The sequence below is a fragment of the Cryptomeria japonica genome, chromosome 6 (genome assembly GCF_030272615.1).
Source record: "Cryptomeria japonica chromosome 6, Sugi_1.0, whole genome shotgun sequence".
In the NCBI taxonomy this organism is placed as follows: domain Eukaryota; kingdom Viridiplantae; phylum Streptophyta; class Pinopsida; order Cupressales; family Cupressaceae; genus Cryptomeria; species Cryptomeria japonica.
Genome location: NC_081410.1, coordinates 656,808,059 through 656,827,067, shown reverse-complemented (window position 1 = coordinate 656,827,067; position 19,009 = coordinate 656,808,059).

Here is a 19,009-nt window from a genome sequence, read left to right as displayed (position 1 = left end):
TGCACACTAACCTTCTTCTAGATTCTTCTAAGCCCTTCTAAATCAGCCTAAACCTCTCCTAATCACTTGAAAAATCATAAACCCAAATTAACGCCCAACCCATCATCTCACCCATTTAAGACTATTACAAAATCTTAAATGTTTCCCTTCTTCAATAAGTTAACCCACATGGGTTTTGTCCCTTTGGTCAAAGCCTAACCATGGATAAACCATGCACAAGAGTTTACCCATTGGACAACAACTTTACCATTGGATAATAGCTTTATCCAATAACACAACCATCTATGGTAACCCTCATGTCTTCTCAAGCATTTAATGCTTCTTCCCTCTCCTCTCAAGCCATCTCATGATGCCACTTAACACCATTGTATTGGTGGAAGTTGTAAGCATGGATTGAGGATCATGCCCCTCTCATACAATCCTAGCCCTTGCTAAACCAGATCAATCTTGACCATTCAATGAACCAATTTGCCTATAAAAGGAGTCACATTCCTCAAGCAAAAAAAGGAAGCATTCGAGCATTGTTACTATAGTTACAAAAGCATTCACACTTAGCTTTCTCATAGCATAGTAATTCTAGTGTGTGTATTTGCATAGCAATAGGATTTCATTCTTAACCATATTTAATCCTTCATTTGGCATCCATGGCTTCATGCTAAAAATTAAGGGCTACACTCAAGCAAACTTTGGATCTTGGAGAGGAGAAAAACAAGGGAGAGGCAACAAGAGCATAATGGGAGCATCTTATGGAGTCTATTCTCCCTTCTTTTCATTTGTTTTGCTTTCATTTGTGTGCTTCTTAATCTCTTTTGATATGTATGTGAAGGATTTTGGTTCATCTATTTTGGTTTTTGGTTGAGACTAACATATTAACACTTGAGCTTTGGTTTTGTGTGTCCCCTTTCATGTGCATAATTTTGGTGAACTCGACATGAATCCAACACGAAGAAGTTCAATTTTTAACTAACAAATTTGAAACTTGCAAATTTTCACGCACAAGTTACTCTTTAGCCCTTTTGTCACACGGATCAGGGTTTTTGTTCTACGTTTTGGTGCTTTTGTCAACTCTCATTCTATTTAGTTTTAGTGTTTTTGTTAGGCATTCTAGCACTTTTTCTCTAGTATAGTGCTTTTGTAACTTCTTTTAGCGCTTTTGAATTAGTTTGGCACTTTTTTCCTCTATTCTAGTGCTTTTGTTTTTCTTAACAGAGTGGCGCTTTTGTAATGGGCAAAGAGCTAAAAATTGTAACATAAAAGAAAATTCAAGGCTTGCAAGCCCACCATATTGCCTAACATTTTGAAGATTTTGCAGGTGCTAACATTGTGTGTAGGTTCTAAAGGAGTGAGTTTACGCTTTTAGTTAACTTTTCAAACAAATTTTTTTTTTTTTACAAAAGGGCTTAAAAAGAACTCATTTCCATTTTGCTAAGGCTTAAAAGGAACTTCATTTTTCTTTGGTTCTCCCTAAAAAGAACTTCATTTATCATTTGGCGCTATAAAAAGGACTTCACCTTTTCTTTCTTGCAAAGGGTTTTAAAAAGAACTACAAACAAATTTTTCTTTCTTGCAAGGCTAAAAAGAATCTCACATTTTATTTTGGTGCAAGTTAAAAACAATTCAACATTTCCTTTGGTGCAAATAAAAGGAACTTCATTTTCATTTTGCAAAGGATAAAAATAACTACAAACAAACCTTTCCTTTTTGTAAAGTAGATCACATTTCTTTTAGTTCAATCTAAAACAAACAAACAAATTTCCTTTCTTGCTAGAAAGGGATAAAAACAACTCACATTTCAGTTTGCAAGGTAAAAAGAACAAGTCATATTTCTATTCTTGAAAAAGGTTTTCTTTCAAAAGTTTTTTTCCAAGGTTCAAATCATTGCAATTTCTGACTAAAAAGAGCACTTCATTTTGCTATCTTAGTTAAACAGAACATCATGTTTCTTGGAGCAATATCTCTAAGTAGCAAATAGATCACATTGCAATGATGGGATAAAAAGAACAAATTGTGTTTTCTTTGTCTTGTGATAGGCTTATGCTCTCCCCTTAATTGGGTGATCAAAATGCCAGACTCACTTTCCATTTCTTGAAAATTAGGATAAATCCTTTAGTAGGCATGCTCTTTTGAGAAACCCATAAGGTTGGTGAGGGGGGAACGACCTAAGTGGGGAACAACTAACACCAAGTAATCCAACCCACTATGATCAAATGTGGATGTGATGAAACTCATGTCCAATGGTAGTGAGCATTGATAGCCTTCCCCTAGTATCTTTGAGATATGTAAAGCCTTTGTTCTAAAGGTTGGGAAGCCTCCTAAGGGAGTTTATATTTGACGCACCGAATAGAACTGTTACCATGAACCTTAAACATAAAAGGCCAACTGTGTTAGCTATCCAAACATTTATAATATCATAGTGCAAGGGTGGGGAAGAATCCACCCCCCAAGACACTTACCATGCATCTCCCAATAAAATGATCCAATTGAGAAGCAATTCTCTTTGGTTCAATTTCTAGCAAAAGCAAAAAAAATGGGCGCACCTTAGGGTGTGACAAGGTTGTTTGAGTTGAAGGAGTATCAGGATGTGGGTGATGATGTTATGAATGACATTTTTGACCTTTGGAGAGTCTGACTAATTTGTATTTTGACTGTTCCAAACGTATGAAAAACAAAGGGGATTTGAAAAGATCCTAAGAACATACACATTTCATTGGATTCAATTCAAAAGTTCCCAAGAAAAGAAGTGTTTATGTGTGCTTGTGTGCTTGACGTGTCTTCTTGTCAAAGAAATCAAACATTCAAAACAAGTTACACATCAACACTGATCTAAAACAAACAAATCACAACAATTTTTGTAAATGCACCATATCATCAAATCACTCCAACATATAAAGAAATCCATATATCACCGTCTTGAGAAGAAGAAACCTAGCCAAAAAGAGATCTTAAAGAAAAGAAAATTTATCTACATAAGTCGTAAACTCTTGTTCAAACATCAAACATTTCTTCACCATTTTCACGATTATCTATATGGTCATGGACATGAGTTTGATGATGAATCTTTAAAAACATGTGCCTTTCAACAAAGTTTCGCCTTGTCCCAATCTCTCAATAAAAGTGGTAAAATCTCATTGTCATATCTACCTCAATAAGAAATCACTTATTGAGTCACTTTCCATCTAGGCTAGTCTTTCATCAGCTCATCTTCTTAATATCATTCACTATCTTACTTTCGACAACACACAATCACTTAAAAGAAATTCCAAGGTTTCACATTTCATCTTCTTCATTTTGCAATCAAAACACATTTTCCACTCAAATCACTTCAACATCAATCATCAAATTCGCAATCACCTATTAGGGATTCCATCAATCCACATTTCCTCTTCTCTCAAAAAATTTCTTCCATCAATCCACATTTTCTTCTATTCCACATTTCCTCATCTTCATCATTTCCTCAAATTCATTCCAAATCACTCATCATTTCCTTAAGTCATTCTCACCACCTTTCATATTTTATCCTCATTTTCTTTAAAACATTTCTAAATCACTCATCAAAATTTGCAGTCACCTATTAGAAAAAATTCCAAGGTTTCACATCTTTCACATTTTCTTCTTCATCATTTAAAGCACACTTCAAATTCACACATCTTCCATATTTCATCTTCTTAAATCACACTTCAAATTCACACATCTTCTGCATTTCATCTTCATCATTTTCTCAAAATCATTCCAAGTCAATCATCAAAACTCATAGTCACCTAGTAGAAATTCCAAGGTTTACACTCGTTCCAAAACATCAAAATTCCATTCAACTCTCAACACCAAGAAGTCATGTCCTTAGTTCTTTTGGATTTTTCTCATCACACCAACAACAAATGCTCTCTAAGTGTGTCTCTACATCTAGGATCAATCATCCTAAGGGGAATTACTAATCATCATAGATAGGTTAAAACTTGCTTTTGAGTGCATCCTCTCATGGCTAGGTAGCTTGAAAACACAAACCTTGCTACACCTTATCTCAAAATTGTTGAAAACCAAGAAATCAATCCCCAAAGACAACTTTGTTAACATCCAAAATTTTAGTGAAAGAGATCACTCATCCACCAACATTTCAATTCTAAAACATCATCATTACCAAATCTTGGAATTATAAGAGGGGATCAACCACCCACCTTTTCATTCATTTCATCTCCAAAACACAAACTTCAACATGGTTGAGACTAGGTCTCAGATTCAAAGATGCAGACAAAAGGAAATCTATCAAGAATAGAAAGAAGAAGAAGATGTCAACCCCTTTCATCATGAATAATTTAAAGGGGGAGAAGACCTGGATACTCCCACATAAGAGGAAATTGAACGAGCAACACATGATCCCAAATTTAACAAACTCTTTGATGAGATTCTCAAAGGGAATGCTAACACCCATTTCCTAAGACTCGCTCAAGAGGAAGAAAAACTCCCTATAGACTTTGACGTATCACAAATAAGGGACATAACAGAACAAGTCCAACATAATCATCAACAAGAGAGAAGTTACGAGAGGCGGTCAAGGAATACCCATCATTACGACGACAATTGGTATCACCAAATTAACATTCCACCTCCTCCCATAGAAATGGATATGTTGAGACGACAAATACAAGACCTCACCCAACAATTCAATTTAGGGAGGGAACAAAATAGATATGCTCTTGAATATATTTGTCCCTATCCATTTGATAGGAGCATGGTCAGATCTCCTTTCCCACACAATTTTGAGACTCCAAAATTTGACATATACAAAGGAAAGGGAGATCCAAGGGACCATGCAAGAGAATTTTACTCTGCTTGCTTAGAGGTGGCGTATGATGAAACATACTTAATGTGCCTCTTTCCTCAAAGTCTAGGAGGCTCAACCATGCAATGGTATTCATGCTTGCCTAGCAGAATCAGGACATTTGACGACTTAGTGCAAGAATTTGTCACTCATCATGTGCACAACATAGAATGTGATGTCTCCATGGCTGATTTATGCAACACTAAAAAAAAAGAATGGAGAGTTATTCTCAACCTTCTTGCAGAGATGGAGACACCTATCTAGAAGATGTTCCTTCCCCATTCCTGAGGAACAATTAGTTGAAATATTCATTTCAAACTTAAATGAAGAGATGTAATTTCACTTAGAAATCAAATGCTCGAATAATCTTAAAGATGTGATAGCCCAAGGAATCAAAATTGAGAAAGCCCTTATCAAGAAGGGACTTGTCAAAATCTATAAAGACAACAATGACAGTCCACAACCAGTGTATAATAGTGACAAACCCAGGTTTTGGTCCAAGAACAAAAACATCGTTAATGATGGTATTGTCGATGCAAGGATTGTCAAAGATCGCCCAACCAAAATTCAAAATAGTCGGGAAAGGTGATACTTGTAACAACAACAATATCAATCAAGGTAATCCCCCAAATAATTAGGGAAATCAAGATCCCCACACAAATCAAGAGGCACCTAAGAATAGGTACTCTACCTACAAACTAGATTGAACATATACACCCTTGGGAGAACCTTTTTGGTCTAAAACAATGGATGTTAAACACATCATAATACTTAGCTTAGAGACACAGGTTCCTAATTGAGCAGCTATACAAAACCCCACTATCCTAGCTCATTTATCTTATCAATCCGAGGACGTACAACTTGAAATGGGACAACAAAGTATATGCACCAAGAGTGTCAAGGATCAAATCTATCCTATTCTAAGCAGTTGTAAATACTGAATAAATATTTATAAGGAAGGAAATTTGCTTCAGAATTATAACTTAGAGAAACTATGCTAACTTCTACCAACAAAATGTAAGTTCTTTTAAATGAGGCAGAAATGATTGTTATGTTCTATCGTGGCTGCAGGAACAGACAGCGAGTGATAGTCTAGTAGCTACAGGAGTGGGTAGTGAGCAATTTAACATAATAGAATTAAACAACTTTGAAAGATAAAGTGCATAAAAACAACCAGATAAAATCCTCACCAAGTGGGCCCCCTTGAGTGAGTCTCTAGGATTATAAGTTACAGCAAAAGTATCAAACATATACACCCTTGGGAGAACCTTGTTGGTCTAAAACAATGGATGTTAAACACGTCATAATACTCAAATTAGAGACACAAGTTTCTAATTGAGCAGCTATATAAAACCCCACTATCCTAGATCATTTATCTTATCAATCCGAGGATGTTCAACTTGAAATGGGACAACAAAGTATATGCACCAAGAGTGTCAAGGATCAAATCTATCCTATTCTAAGAAGTTGTAAATACTGAATAAATATTCTTAAGGAAGGAAATTTGCTTCAGAATTATAACTTAGATAAACTATGCTAACATCTACCAACAAAATGTAAGTTCTTTTAACTGAGGTAGAAATGACTATTATGTTCTATCGTGGCTGCAGGAATGGAGAGCGAGTGATAGTCCAGTAGCTGCAGGAGTGTCTAGTGAGAAATTTAACATAATAGAATTAAACAATTTTGAAAGATAAAGTGCATAAAAACAACCAGACAGAATCCTCACCAAGTGGGCTCCCTTGAGTGAGTCTCTAGGACTATAAGTTACAACAAAAGTTAACTATAGAGCTCGCATAATCATCTCACAACACCATGAACTTATTCAAGAAATTAGATATGCTCTTTTATTCAAAATCAATTCAATAAAATAACACGGTATGATATAAAAAACAACAACTAACTAACTAGGAAACTCAAGAAGGATTTATAACATTCATCCATAGAATAATTTTCCACAAGAGCCACCCACTTCTTAATATCTAGGTGGAGGCTTTTATTTAGAATATGAAATCTAAGAAAACTAAGAAAACAAGACTTTGCTCCATTCTTGAACATTTGTAAATCTTCCCTAGATACATGCTCTAACATCCATCATGGCTATTAATAGAATTATTAATAGATCATGACTGCTTTTGAAGATTCCTTAATGAGCTTGAACAACTAGTGCTCGAGTCGTAACAACCCTTGACCTTTTCATGTATTGTTGTCCAGTCTTGTCCATGTTGCCATGTTGCTTATCAATAAAGCCCTATTTCATTACAAAAAGTCTTCCACGCAGTTGTAATGCCAAGGTTAGAACAAGCACTCCTATCCACATTCCATGACCATTCATTGCAACACATACATCAACATACAAAGACAATAAGTATTTATATTTTCATTCATAAGGTTCATTGTTTTGTCAAAATAAAGGTTCCAAAATATAAACAACGGGATCAATAATAGGTTCAAAAATTTGGTGAAAACATAATATAAAGTCTCATCAATAAGTATATAAGAGTTCTAAGCATGGTAAAATGACTGCAAATAAAGGCATAAAACTAAGACTTGTCAAACCTCTTGAAAATATATTACAGCAACTTATATCATTCAATCTCGTCATGTTGCCTAAAACATCAAACTACGAACCATGAGTCAAACCTCCATGATGCAGAGATAAGGAATATTGTGAATTTCACAAGGGAAGAGGACACAAAATGAACAATTGTCATCAATTAAAAGACATCGCACAAGACCTCGTATATCGAGGTGACATAGAATTGGATGGCCAAACTGCAAAAACTTCCAATAGGGATCATACCATGTTGAAGAGTCCACTCCCATCATACGAGAAATGGGGTCCCTCACATCAAGGGAAGAATCAAGATAACATGACAAACTATACATGTGCACCATATACTTATACCGTCAATAACCTTTATGATGCTAATGAACAAGTTGCAACCATTACAATCAAAGCCAAAGATCCCGCATACAATGTTGTTACTCGCCCTTCATTGGCTAAAAAGATCATGAGGACAAGATACTATTGGCCCTCCATGGAGAAAGACTCCTACTACTTTGTCAGAAAGTGCAAAAAGTGCCAAGTTTACGGGGACCTCATACATGCACCTACACAAGAATTGCAACCCATTGGAACACCATGGCCCTTCTATCGGTGGGGACTTGACCTTGTGGGTAAAATCCATCCATCTTCATCTGCAGATCATAAATTCATCATTACCACCACTGAATACTTCACAAAATGGATCAAAGTCGTTCCACTCACCAAAGTAACCGACAAGCATATCACCTCATTTGTCCTAAACTACATCATTTGCCGATATGGTGTACCCATGTCCATCATCATAGATAACAGGCTTCCCTTAAAAAATCACGATGTCTGAGAACTCTGTGAGAAGTTTCATATCCAACACCGTTTCTCCACCCCATATTATCCACAAAGAAATGGTCAAGTAGAAGCCTCAAACAAGATAATATTGAGGATCTTAAAGAAGATAGTCAATGATGTTATTCGTGATTGGAACATCCGTCTGAATCCCACACTATGGGCATATCAAAAAAACATTTGAACCCCTATAGGCACGGTCCCATACTCACGTGTTTATGGAGCAGAAGCTATTTTTCCTGTTGAGGTTGAATTACCATCCTTTGGGTCTCCTTGCACCATATGATTAATGAAGAGTACTGAGTTTCCCATCTTCAGGACTTGGAACTGCTTGATGAGAAGCCACAAGCTACTTACAATCACCTTTAAGCATATCAACAACGCTTGAGCAGAAGCAATAATCATCGGGTTAGACCTTCCACATTTGCGGTAGGAGATCATGTTCTTAGAGAGAATCCTTGCATTCAACCAAATAGAGAACATCGGGGAAAATTTGAATCCAATTAAATGGGTGCATAAATCATCACCGCCATATTTGGGTCTAGGGCATATCGGTTAGCAACTTCAGAAGGGGAACTGTTGGCAGATCCAATCAACAACATGCATCTCAAAAGGTTCCATACATAAGTTGTGTAGAGCATCAGGCTAGTAAAATCTCAAAAATACCAAAACAATTAAGAAAAAGTAAAAAAAAAAAAAAAACAAATGAAAAAATCAAGAAAATAGTAAAGAAAAATCACTCATCTAAACAGTGGAAACCACATCAGTGGCACATTGGATAAGTATGATGGTGAAAACTTGGCAAACAAACACCATTCGTAAAGATTGTCGCTCCATTGTCTTTCAGACTCTTTGCAATCCCATCCATTGCATCCACTCATACATCATATCTACCATGGCTTGTTATTGATCTGCAATCAGGGCTATTGCCTCATGTGACCTGCATCATGCATGCTTTCATACCAACACCTAACCAGGGGCACCTTTTTAACCTAATGATGGGAGTGGATTCTCAGTATTGGTGATTCACCAAGTTACTCACACGGAAAATGTCCCATAATAAAAGAAAAAACATTTGTAAATCTCAAACGACCAAAAACATTCGAAAAAATGTCCTGAAGAAAAAGCAAAAGCATTCAAAAATAAAAAACCCAAATACATCAGAAACATTATAATCAAACAAAAACATTGCAATAAAATTGTTCTTTGTACATAAACGTCACATTGAACTAGACACAAAACAACATTTGAGTTACCTAAAAGATGACCAACTATCAAATCAACAAATAGTCAAACATCTGAGCAAAACATACACGAGATCGTCTTAACAAGGATGCATCTTTCCTTCCAACAAGACATGATGACATATCTCTTTGACAAGAAGATTATGTTTGGCTGATGGGCACTTTGTTAGATTATTACTTTTTATATCAAGTTCCTATGCTACTCCAGGATATCCACAAGTGATTAGAATGTCCTAGATGATTCTTGATATCTTTTTCTTTGTTTTCTGTCTGCAGATTGTTCCAATGAAGTTCTGGGGTAAATACTTATGGTGTGTACGTGGTGTTGAAGATTGACAACGCCGATATTCACTTCCAGCCTGAGGAAGACAAATATGTAAGTGGCCTAATCGGCCTAATCGACTAAGAGGGAGTGTTGATGCTATGGTCAGATTCCTTCAGGCCGACATAGACAACATAAAGGTTGTGATAATATTGTGATAATATAATTATATTATTATTATGAGATAATATAATTATATTATTATTATGAGATAATATAATTATATTATTATGTGATAATATAATTATATTATTATGTGATAATATAATTATATTATAAATAGATTGTAAAATTATTATATTATATGATAATATAATAATAATTATATTATTATTAATATAATTGTTGGAGACCAAATTGGAAGAGTGGTGACCCTTGGTGAAGGTCGGGTACCACCGATAGGTATAAAGGAAGAATAAATCTTCCTCTCCAAAACAATTGATGATAGAATAAAATTCAACAAAATGCATATACATCAATTCAACATGATATCAGAACGGGTACGAAACCCGAGAACATCTGACGGAAGAGAACATGGATCTCACAAAAGTTTCACAAATAAGTTTACCAAAACTCTGTAGTTTCATATTGAGGATGCCAACTATGGAATAGTTTATTTTTTATATTTCAAAAGGCAAAAAGCATTGCAAAGAAATTATATTATCAGGTCGTTAATAATGTGGTGCCAAAAGGAAAAAATATTGGGAAATAACTATTATAGCTATGCATTGAGATAAAGTATTCTTTTGGAAATCGTGGGGATTATCTTTGCAAGTTCGTGAGAACTTGATCTTTCTAAAGATCAAGACACAAGACCATTCTATTGAGTTGTGGACCATCTTCCCTTCATTGCAGCTTCAGAAAATCATGGCACAATTTCATATAGCAAACATAATTCTTGAGTCGGGATTTACTCAAGCATATGGGTATCGTGGGATGGATTCATTCCTTTGTCTCAATCCAGTGCTCAGGGTTTAATACCACCAATCCAGTGTTCATTTTATATCTCAGAAGCTTGGTGTGGTTTCTAGCAGAATCACATTTCTGTGCTAAATTTATTTAAGGCACTTCATCAACAAGGCTTTGTGAACAAATTCATTATGGTTGGACATGAATATTATTAAATGGTGGATCAAATTCATTAGTTTAAGCCAATATTTACATGACAAAGTATAATCTCGCATTTTCTCTTTGGTGCGGGAATGAAAAGAGATTGTGACTTTGAATAGAAATTCCTCATGTATCGCTTTGCAAAGGATATAATTTATGAACTTCAGAGACAGAGATAAGAAGTAGATTGAGGGGACATCTTCCTTATTACTAGTGATTTGGAGACTTGGGCATTACTGGGGGAATTAATGTTCGATTCTTTATCTTTGCTAGACGTGTTCACTTTCATGAGGCATAACTTTGTACTCAGCTATCTTGAATGCGAGTTTTCCCTAGCTCAATTAGAGTCTTCCTTACATCGTGAGTACTTCATAGTGATTGCATTGATTAGTGCCAAATGGTGGTACCTGCTATTACTTGTCTTTTGTGCGTGAAGGAGTATTGTATCTGTTGTTACTATCTTTCTGGGCTGCTATTTCATATGGTTAGTTTCAAATATTTTCCTGGATAAGGTGATAAGAATTTTCAGATTGAATATTAACGCGAGAGGTCAAAGAGTTCATTATTTCATAAAGAAGAGGTTTATATAAGTCACTGCATTGAAAAGTCCAATTAGCAAATATCAGGACGAAGATTGCATTCAAGGGTGGGTGAGCTTGATACATCATGTGAGGAAGCATCATAGGTTGCTGCCATGAAATTGAGTTGGTGGCTGGAGACGTCTCTTCAAAGAGGAAGAATCAACAGTCAGAAGGAGTTTGATATTTCAGCATCACAGGTAGCCTTGAACAAGGAGATCAAAAGGTTGACATCAAGATACCCTTTTTTGGTAGAAGGGAGTGGACTGCAAGAGGACTGTGTTCTAATCTCAAGATGGTCATATTCCTGTTTGGTCTAGGGCTCGATCTTATAATAGTAGGTCCAAGGTGGTCTTGGATCTTGCACCTTCAGTTGCATGTGGATCATACCAGATGATGAGAGTCTCTTGGAGCAAGATATCTTCCATCATTGGGACTATGCGAGCAGTATATGCTTTCATGACAGATGATGCAGCTAGAGGATCTACTTCAGTTGACTTCTGAGGATCTTGGTACTAATATATTCTTATTTTCAAAAGATGTTTAAAGTGTAAACTCTTGCTTAATGTATTTCTCTTTGTGAGAGACTTGAGGTGTAAGCCCTTTTCTCACCCTTTGATATGGTTCATGGTGAATGTCATGTGTGTGACTCCATGGCAAACATCATGTGAGAGAGTCTGTGATGATTTTCTTGTATTTTTGTGTTTATCATTTGGATGAGCCATGCTGAATATCATTGTGAGGTGACGATCTCACAATGATGAACACTTGTACATCTCACCATTATTGTAAGGTGACGATCTCACAATAATGGTTGTATATATCATTATGGTGGATATCACGTGAAGTGATATCTATGGATATACCATAATGATTGATATCTCATGAGGTTATATCTATGGATATGCCATAAAGGTGGATATCATGTGAAGTGATATCTATGGATAAGCCATAATGGTGGATATTACTTAAGGAGATCTCTATGGTGGATATCACGTGAGGTGATATCTGTGGATAAACCATAATGGTGGATATCACGGGTTAGTGCGGGATCAAGGGGGGCCAAAAAGTGGCGATGTGAAAAAAATAGCCTTCCTCACTTGCCTAAAAACGCGAAAATCCATGTTGACTTTTTGCTTGGTCTGGGTGTCAGTACACCTTGGCCTGGTAATTACCCATGCAAATCGGATATCGGATTTTATCTGATATCCGATTTTTATTTGTAATTTTAATTTAAAAAATATATTATATGTTACGTATTATATAATACAATATTATATTATATAATATAATATTATATTATATATTATATAATATTGTATTATATTATATATTATAATATAATATAATATAATATTATATATAATATAATATAATATAATATTATATATAATATAATATTATATAATACAATATTATATATAATATAATATAATATAATATAATATAATATTATATTATATATTATAATATATATAATATAATACAATACGTATTATATAATATATTATTATATTATATATGTTATTTAAAAATAATTTAAGTGTTGCAATCGGATATCCGATTTTCTGAGACTTTTATATTTCGACAGTGACAGTCCTGTGAGTCATTTTTAACTCATGGGTCACGTGAATTCGTCAAAATCCGATATCCGCTCCATTCGATATCCGGTGTTTTGACAAAAAATTGCTAAAAAATAGATTTAGAGGTAAGAATTTTGTCGTTTTGAATCATTTTCATTCATTTTTTGTATTTTTTGTGAATGTTTATTTGATTTTTCATTGAAAATATGGTTTTTTTCATGACAACTAGGTTTTTTTAAAATCAAATACCTAATTGTTTAAATTTGTTAACTAAATTTAATTGTTTACATTCAATTAGGTTAAAAATGGGGGATAACAATGAAAACACTGACCAACCACAACTGCAACAATCAAACCCTCATTTGCCAAACCCCCCCTCAATTCAAGATTTGATTGCACAAAATTTGAATGAATTGAGGGGGATTGCAGAAGTATATCGTAGGATCCCTCGTCTAAACCCATTGTTTGATCCTCTCACATCGATCGTAAAAATTATGGAAACCATGACTGAGGAGCACGATGCCGCCCTTTTGTGGCAAGATTCTATGAAGGAAAAATATGCAGATGGCTTGTCGTATAAGGATATCAAGGATCTTGAGATATCCAAAGCCGAAATCGCCTCATTGTTTGTCAATCCCCGTACTGGTCAACCCGTAGATCCCCAAAAAACAAAATTTTCTATCAAATGGTGCACAAATGATGGGATTGTGAAATTTTTTTGGGATCGTTGGTGGATAGTTTTTGACAAACCACCCAAGAACAATCTTGATATCCCCTTCTATTTCATAAAAAAAATGTATGCTGAGTTTGTTTTACACAAACATGTGAACTACTTTGACATCCAACCTTTCCAGGGTGTAGGTTTAGGTATGCCCCAAAATAGACCTGGGGCAGTCAGAGTAGTCCAGGGCCCATATGTCCCCCCTCCTCCTGTTGATCCCCCACCTGTAGTTCAGCATCCTGATATCATTTGTGAGGTGACTTCACGGACCATATCGGCTATTCACTCTTTGAGTAGCCTTTTGGTTTCTCAAGCTGCGTCAGTAGCTCAACCTACTCTTGATGGTAGTGGTGCATCCAGTGTCGGTGACACATCATCCTCGACTCCACACATATGCATGCCCCATAGTTGTGTCATGTGTGGGCACGTATGCTTGGGTCTAGTTGGACAGCCCGTTGATCCTCTTGTGGACAATGCAAATTACAAGGTGCATGAGATGCATGATGCACCAGAGGTTATTACACAGACTGGAGGATACCCTGGGGAGTCCTCACATGCTAGAGGCGAGGAGGCACCGTCATCATACATTGATGATGTATTGGTAAGATTTGTGTTTTCACAATTCATGTTATATTTTAATTAAATATTTATAAATTAGATAATATTAAGTACTAATTTTTATTTACATGGTCTATTTTACAGTTGATGACTGAGGATGAGTTGAGACAGATTCAGGAGGGCACCTTGTCGGCCATTTCATTTGGCCTCGATAGCTTGATGGTACATATATTATTGCATCTAGTCGTTTGTATTTTATTGTACATACATGCTCATCATTTATATTTGTATTAATTAGATTATTTAGTAACTTGCATGTATATCTTATTTTACTCTTGTAGGGCACAAGCAGCACGAGTGTGGTGCAGTGTGATCTAGGATCTGGTAGTGCAATTGGAGACAAGGGAAAGGTAATTGAATGCAAATATGATTGAATGAATAGTTTAAATAACTTATAGTGATTATACATGTCTAGACATAGATTGATAGTTTCATATACTTGTTGTGTATATATAAAGAGAACTCTTGGCTTCACATCCTTGATGACTACACCCAGTATACCTGAAGAAGAAGAAGAGATGCCTTGAGTAGATGTGTGTTTATTTTATTATTTGATTAGTAGATATAATTTGTTATTATCAGTGACAATTATAAGCTAACTTGTATCAATCTCATGTTTCTGAACATATGTGGGTTGTGTATCAGAATATTCAAAACATACCTCCTCTACCAAAGACATACATCAAGAGTCCTGCAAAGTTGAAGAGAAAATGTGGAGATGAGATAAACATGAATAGTTCAATTAAATAGTTCATTTTTATGTTAACTTTTTGAATATGAATTATATAATATAACTAATATTAATCGTGGTTTGTTTTTCTTGTGTAGGATCCTTCAAAGCCGAGCAGTGCGGTGAAGAGGATCGATTTTGATGATCCATCAGCAGATTAGGATGTTATAGATAGTTTTGGGATGCTTACATGTCTAGTTGGCATGTATATTTTGTATATGGACATACATTCATGTATTTAGACATACATTTTGTTTCAGTTGGCGTCTATGTCATATTTGTGTATGGACATACATTTGTAATCATTCGACATTTTTATATATACAAAAGTTGATATTTGATCATATAAATTGTTGCTCATCTGTGTGTGGTGTTATCATGGAAATCTTTAATCTTCATTCCAATAATTAACATGGTTAATAATGGCTATTTAATGAACAATACAATTCATTTCATTTCATTGTAAGTGTTGTTTTTATAATGAACAATATAATTCATTTAATGAACAATACAATACAATTTATTTAATGAACAATACAATTCATTTAATCAACAATACAATACAATTCATTCAATGACCAATACAATTCATGAACAATATAATTCTTTTAATGAACAATACCCTACGCATGCTCCTATTTTGCCCCCCCACTCGATCGAATGCTCGGGGTCATACCCTACCGACGTCGTCCCATGAGCGTCCTAAGTGCTCAAAATTGACAAACACGTACGGGCCCTAACTTGGAATCTGTGGCACCTGCGAACTAGCTGTTTGAACCTACAGGGCCACGAGAGGGGTCCCTACAAAAGCCTATCTCAGTTTTTCAAGTTTCCCTATGGTTTTATTAGGGCAACAATTTTTCGGTTGGTGAAAAAATCGTCAGTCTCACTCAATGGAATGTTGTCGCATGGCCAATTTCTCGTTCAGCTCGTCACGATGATGAACTGTCAGCTCCGGCATGTCTAGTTAGGCATAATTACCCTACGCATGCTCCTGTTTTTCCCCCCCACTCGATCAAACGCTCGAGGTCATACCCTACTAGCGTCGTCCCTTGAGCACCCTAAGTGCTCAAAACTGTCAAACTTTGACGGACCCTAACTTGGAATCCGTGGCACCTGTGAATGATCTGTTTGAACCTACAGGGCCACGAGAGGGGTCCCTACAAAAGCCTATCTCGATATTTCAAGTTGCCCTACGATTTTATTAGGGCAGCAATTTTTCGGTTGGCGAAAAAATCTTTAGTCTCACTCAATGGAATGTTGCCGCATGGTCGATTTCTCGTTCAGCTTGTCGTGATGACGAACCGTCAGCTCTGACATTTCCAATTAGGCATAATTACCCTACGCATGCTCCTTTTTGGCCCCCCCACTCGATCGAACGCTCGGGGTCTCACCCTACCGACGTCGTCCCTTGAGCGCCCTAAGTGCTCAAAATTATCAAACTTTGATGGGCCCTAACTAGGAATCTGTGGCACCTGCAAATGATTCGTTTGAACCTATGGGGCCACGAGAGAGGTCCCTACAAAAGCCTATCTCAGTTTTTCAAGTTGCCCTACGGTTTTATTAGGGCAACAATTTTTTGGTTGGCGAAAAAATCGTCAGTCTCACTTAATGGAATGTTGTCGCATGGCCGATTTCTCGTTTTGCTCGTCACAATGACAAACCATCAGCTCCGACATGTCCAGGTAGGCATTATTACCCTACGCATGCTCCTATTTTTTCCCCCCACTCGATCAAACGTTCGGGGTCATACCCTACCGGCGTCATCCCTTGAGCACCCTAAGTGCTCAAAATTGTCAAACTTTGATGGGCCCTAACTCGGAATCCGTGGCACCTACGAATGATCCATTTGAACCTACGGGGCCATGAGAGAGGTCCCTACAAAAGCCTATCTCAGTTTTTCAAGTTGCCCTACGATTTTATTAGGGCAGCAATTTTTCGATTGGCAAAAAAATCGTCAGTCTCACTCAATGGAATGTTGTCGCGTGGTCGATTTCTCATTCTGCTCGTCGCGATGACGAACCATCAACTCTGACATGTACAGTTAGGCATTATTACCCTACGCATGCTCCTGTTTTCCCCCCCCCAACTCGATTGAACGCTCAGGGTCATTCCCTACCGACGTCGTCCCTTGAGCGCCCTAAGTGCTCAAAATTATCAAAATTTGACAGGCCCTAACTCAAAATATGTGGCACCTGCGAACAATCCGTTTGAACCTACGAGGCCACGAGAGAGGTCCCTACAAAATCCTATGTCGGTTTTTCAAGTTGCTCTACGGTTTTATTAGGGCAGCAATTTTTCAGTTGGCGAAAAAATCGTCAGTCTCACTCAATGGAATGTTGTCGTGTGGCCGATTTATCGTTCTGCTCGTCGCGATGATGAACTATCAGCTCTGACATGTCTAGTTAGGCATTATTACCCTATGCATGCTCCTATTTTGCCCCCCCACTCAATTGAACGCTCGGGGTCATACCCTACCGGCGTCGTCCCTTGAGCGCCCCAAGTGCTCAAAATTATCAAACTTTGATGGGCCCTAACTAGGAATCCGTGGCACCTGCAAACAATCTGTTTGAACCTACAGGGCCATGAGAGAGGTCCCTACAAAAGCCTATCTCGGTTTTTCAAGTTGCCCTACGGTTTTATTAGGGCAGCAATTTTTCGGTTGGCAAAAAAATCGCCAGTCTCACTCAATGGAATGTTGTCACGTGGCCTATTTCTCGTTCTTCTCCTCGCGATGACAAACCGTCGACTCCGACATGTCGAGTTAGGCATAATTACCCTACGCATGCTCCTGTTTTGCCCCCCCACTCAATCGAACGCTCGGGGTCATACCCTACGCATGTGACATCCATGAGAGAAAAGCTTCATATGAGAGAAAAGCTTCATTTTATCTCAATACAGTTGTACCTATTTCATTATTAGAAAAAATAAATATACAAAGATCTATTATTAGTATCCTCTATATTATGGATTTGAATTGATGTTCTCAATTAGTTATTATCTATTCAACTTTTCTTCATAAGGCACAACCATGTGGTGGTTATCATATCAGGACAACCATCCATGACTTTCAAAGTAATTGATATTTATTCCTACACCTCACACTCACAAGATTAATAATGAAATGACATTTATGATTCATCAAATGCTGACAAAGTCTAATCAAATTTCAACTTCAAGATGTATACAACATATCATATTCAACTTCAAGATGCATACAACTTACCATATTCAAGCTCATGCCAACCACCACTTGGATATTGTTATATGTCGATTAAAGTACAATATATGTAATAAAACCATATAGTCTTACAAAAAATCCATCATAGACCATCTATGTCGATTAAAGTACAATTCATTTGTAACAGGGGCACACTCACAATCTGAAGTTGCAAAGCCCTGTGGGAAGCATCAAATTAGAAATTTACTAATCTGACTCATACTACTGTCAAAAGCATCAAATATGCTACTGCTAGAGAACACCATGCTCCATTGTGGAGAGAATATTAGGTGCATCTGCTGTCAGCGTCTGAAAATGAAACAATGTTATTCAATTGCCAAAATCTAACTGACTTTATTTTATAAACCACTAATGAATAAAAATAGACAAGGTTACCTGAGTGAAAGTTTGATGACCACCTTGACTAGTAGGTGTTGATGTTGAAGGCCCAACATTAACAAATGTCAAATGTCAAATGTCAAATGTTTGATTCAACAGACCACCTTGACCATCAATGTCAAATGTTTGATTCAATAGATCATCTGTCATGACAATTTGATCCACTGCAGATGTGTCCTGGCCACATGCATTTGAATCATCTTCATGATAATAAACACAACAAGACCCACAATTTAATCTCATTAATGCACAAAGGAATATGTACCATCACCAAGAG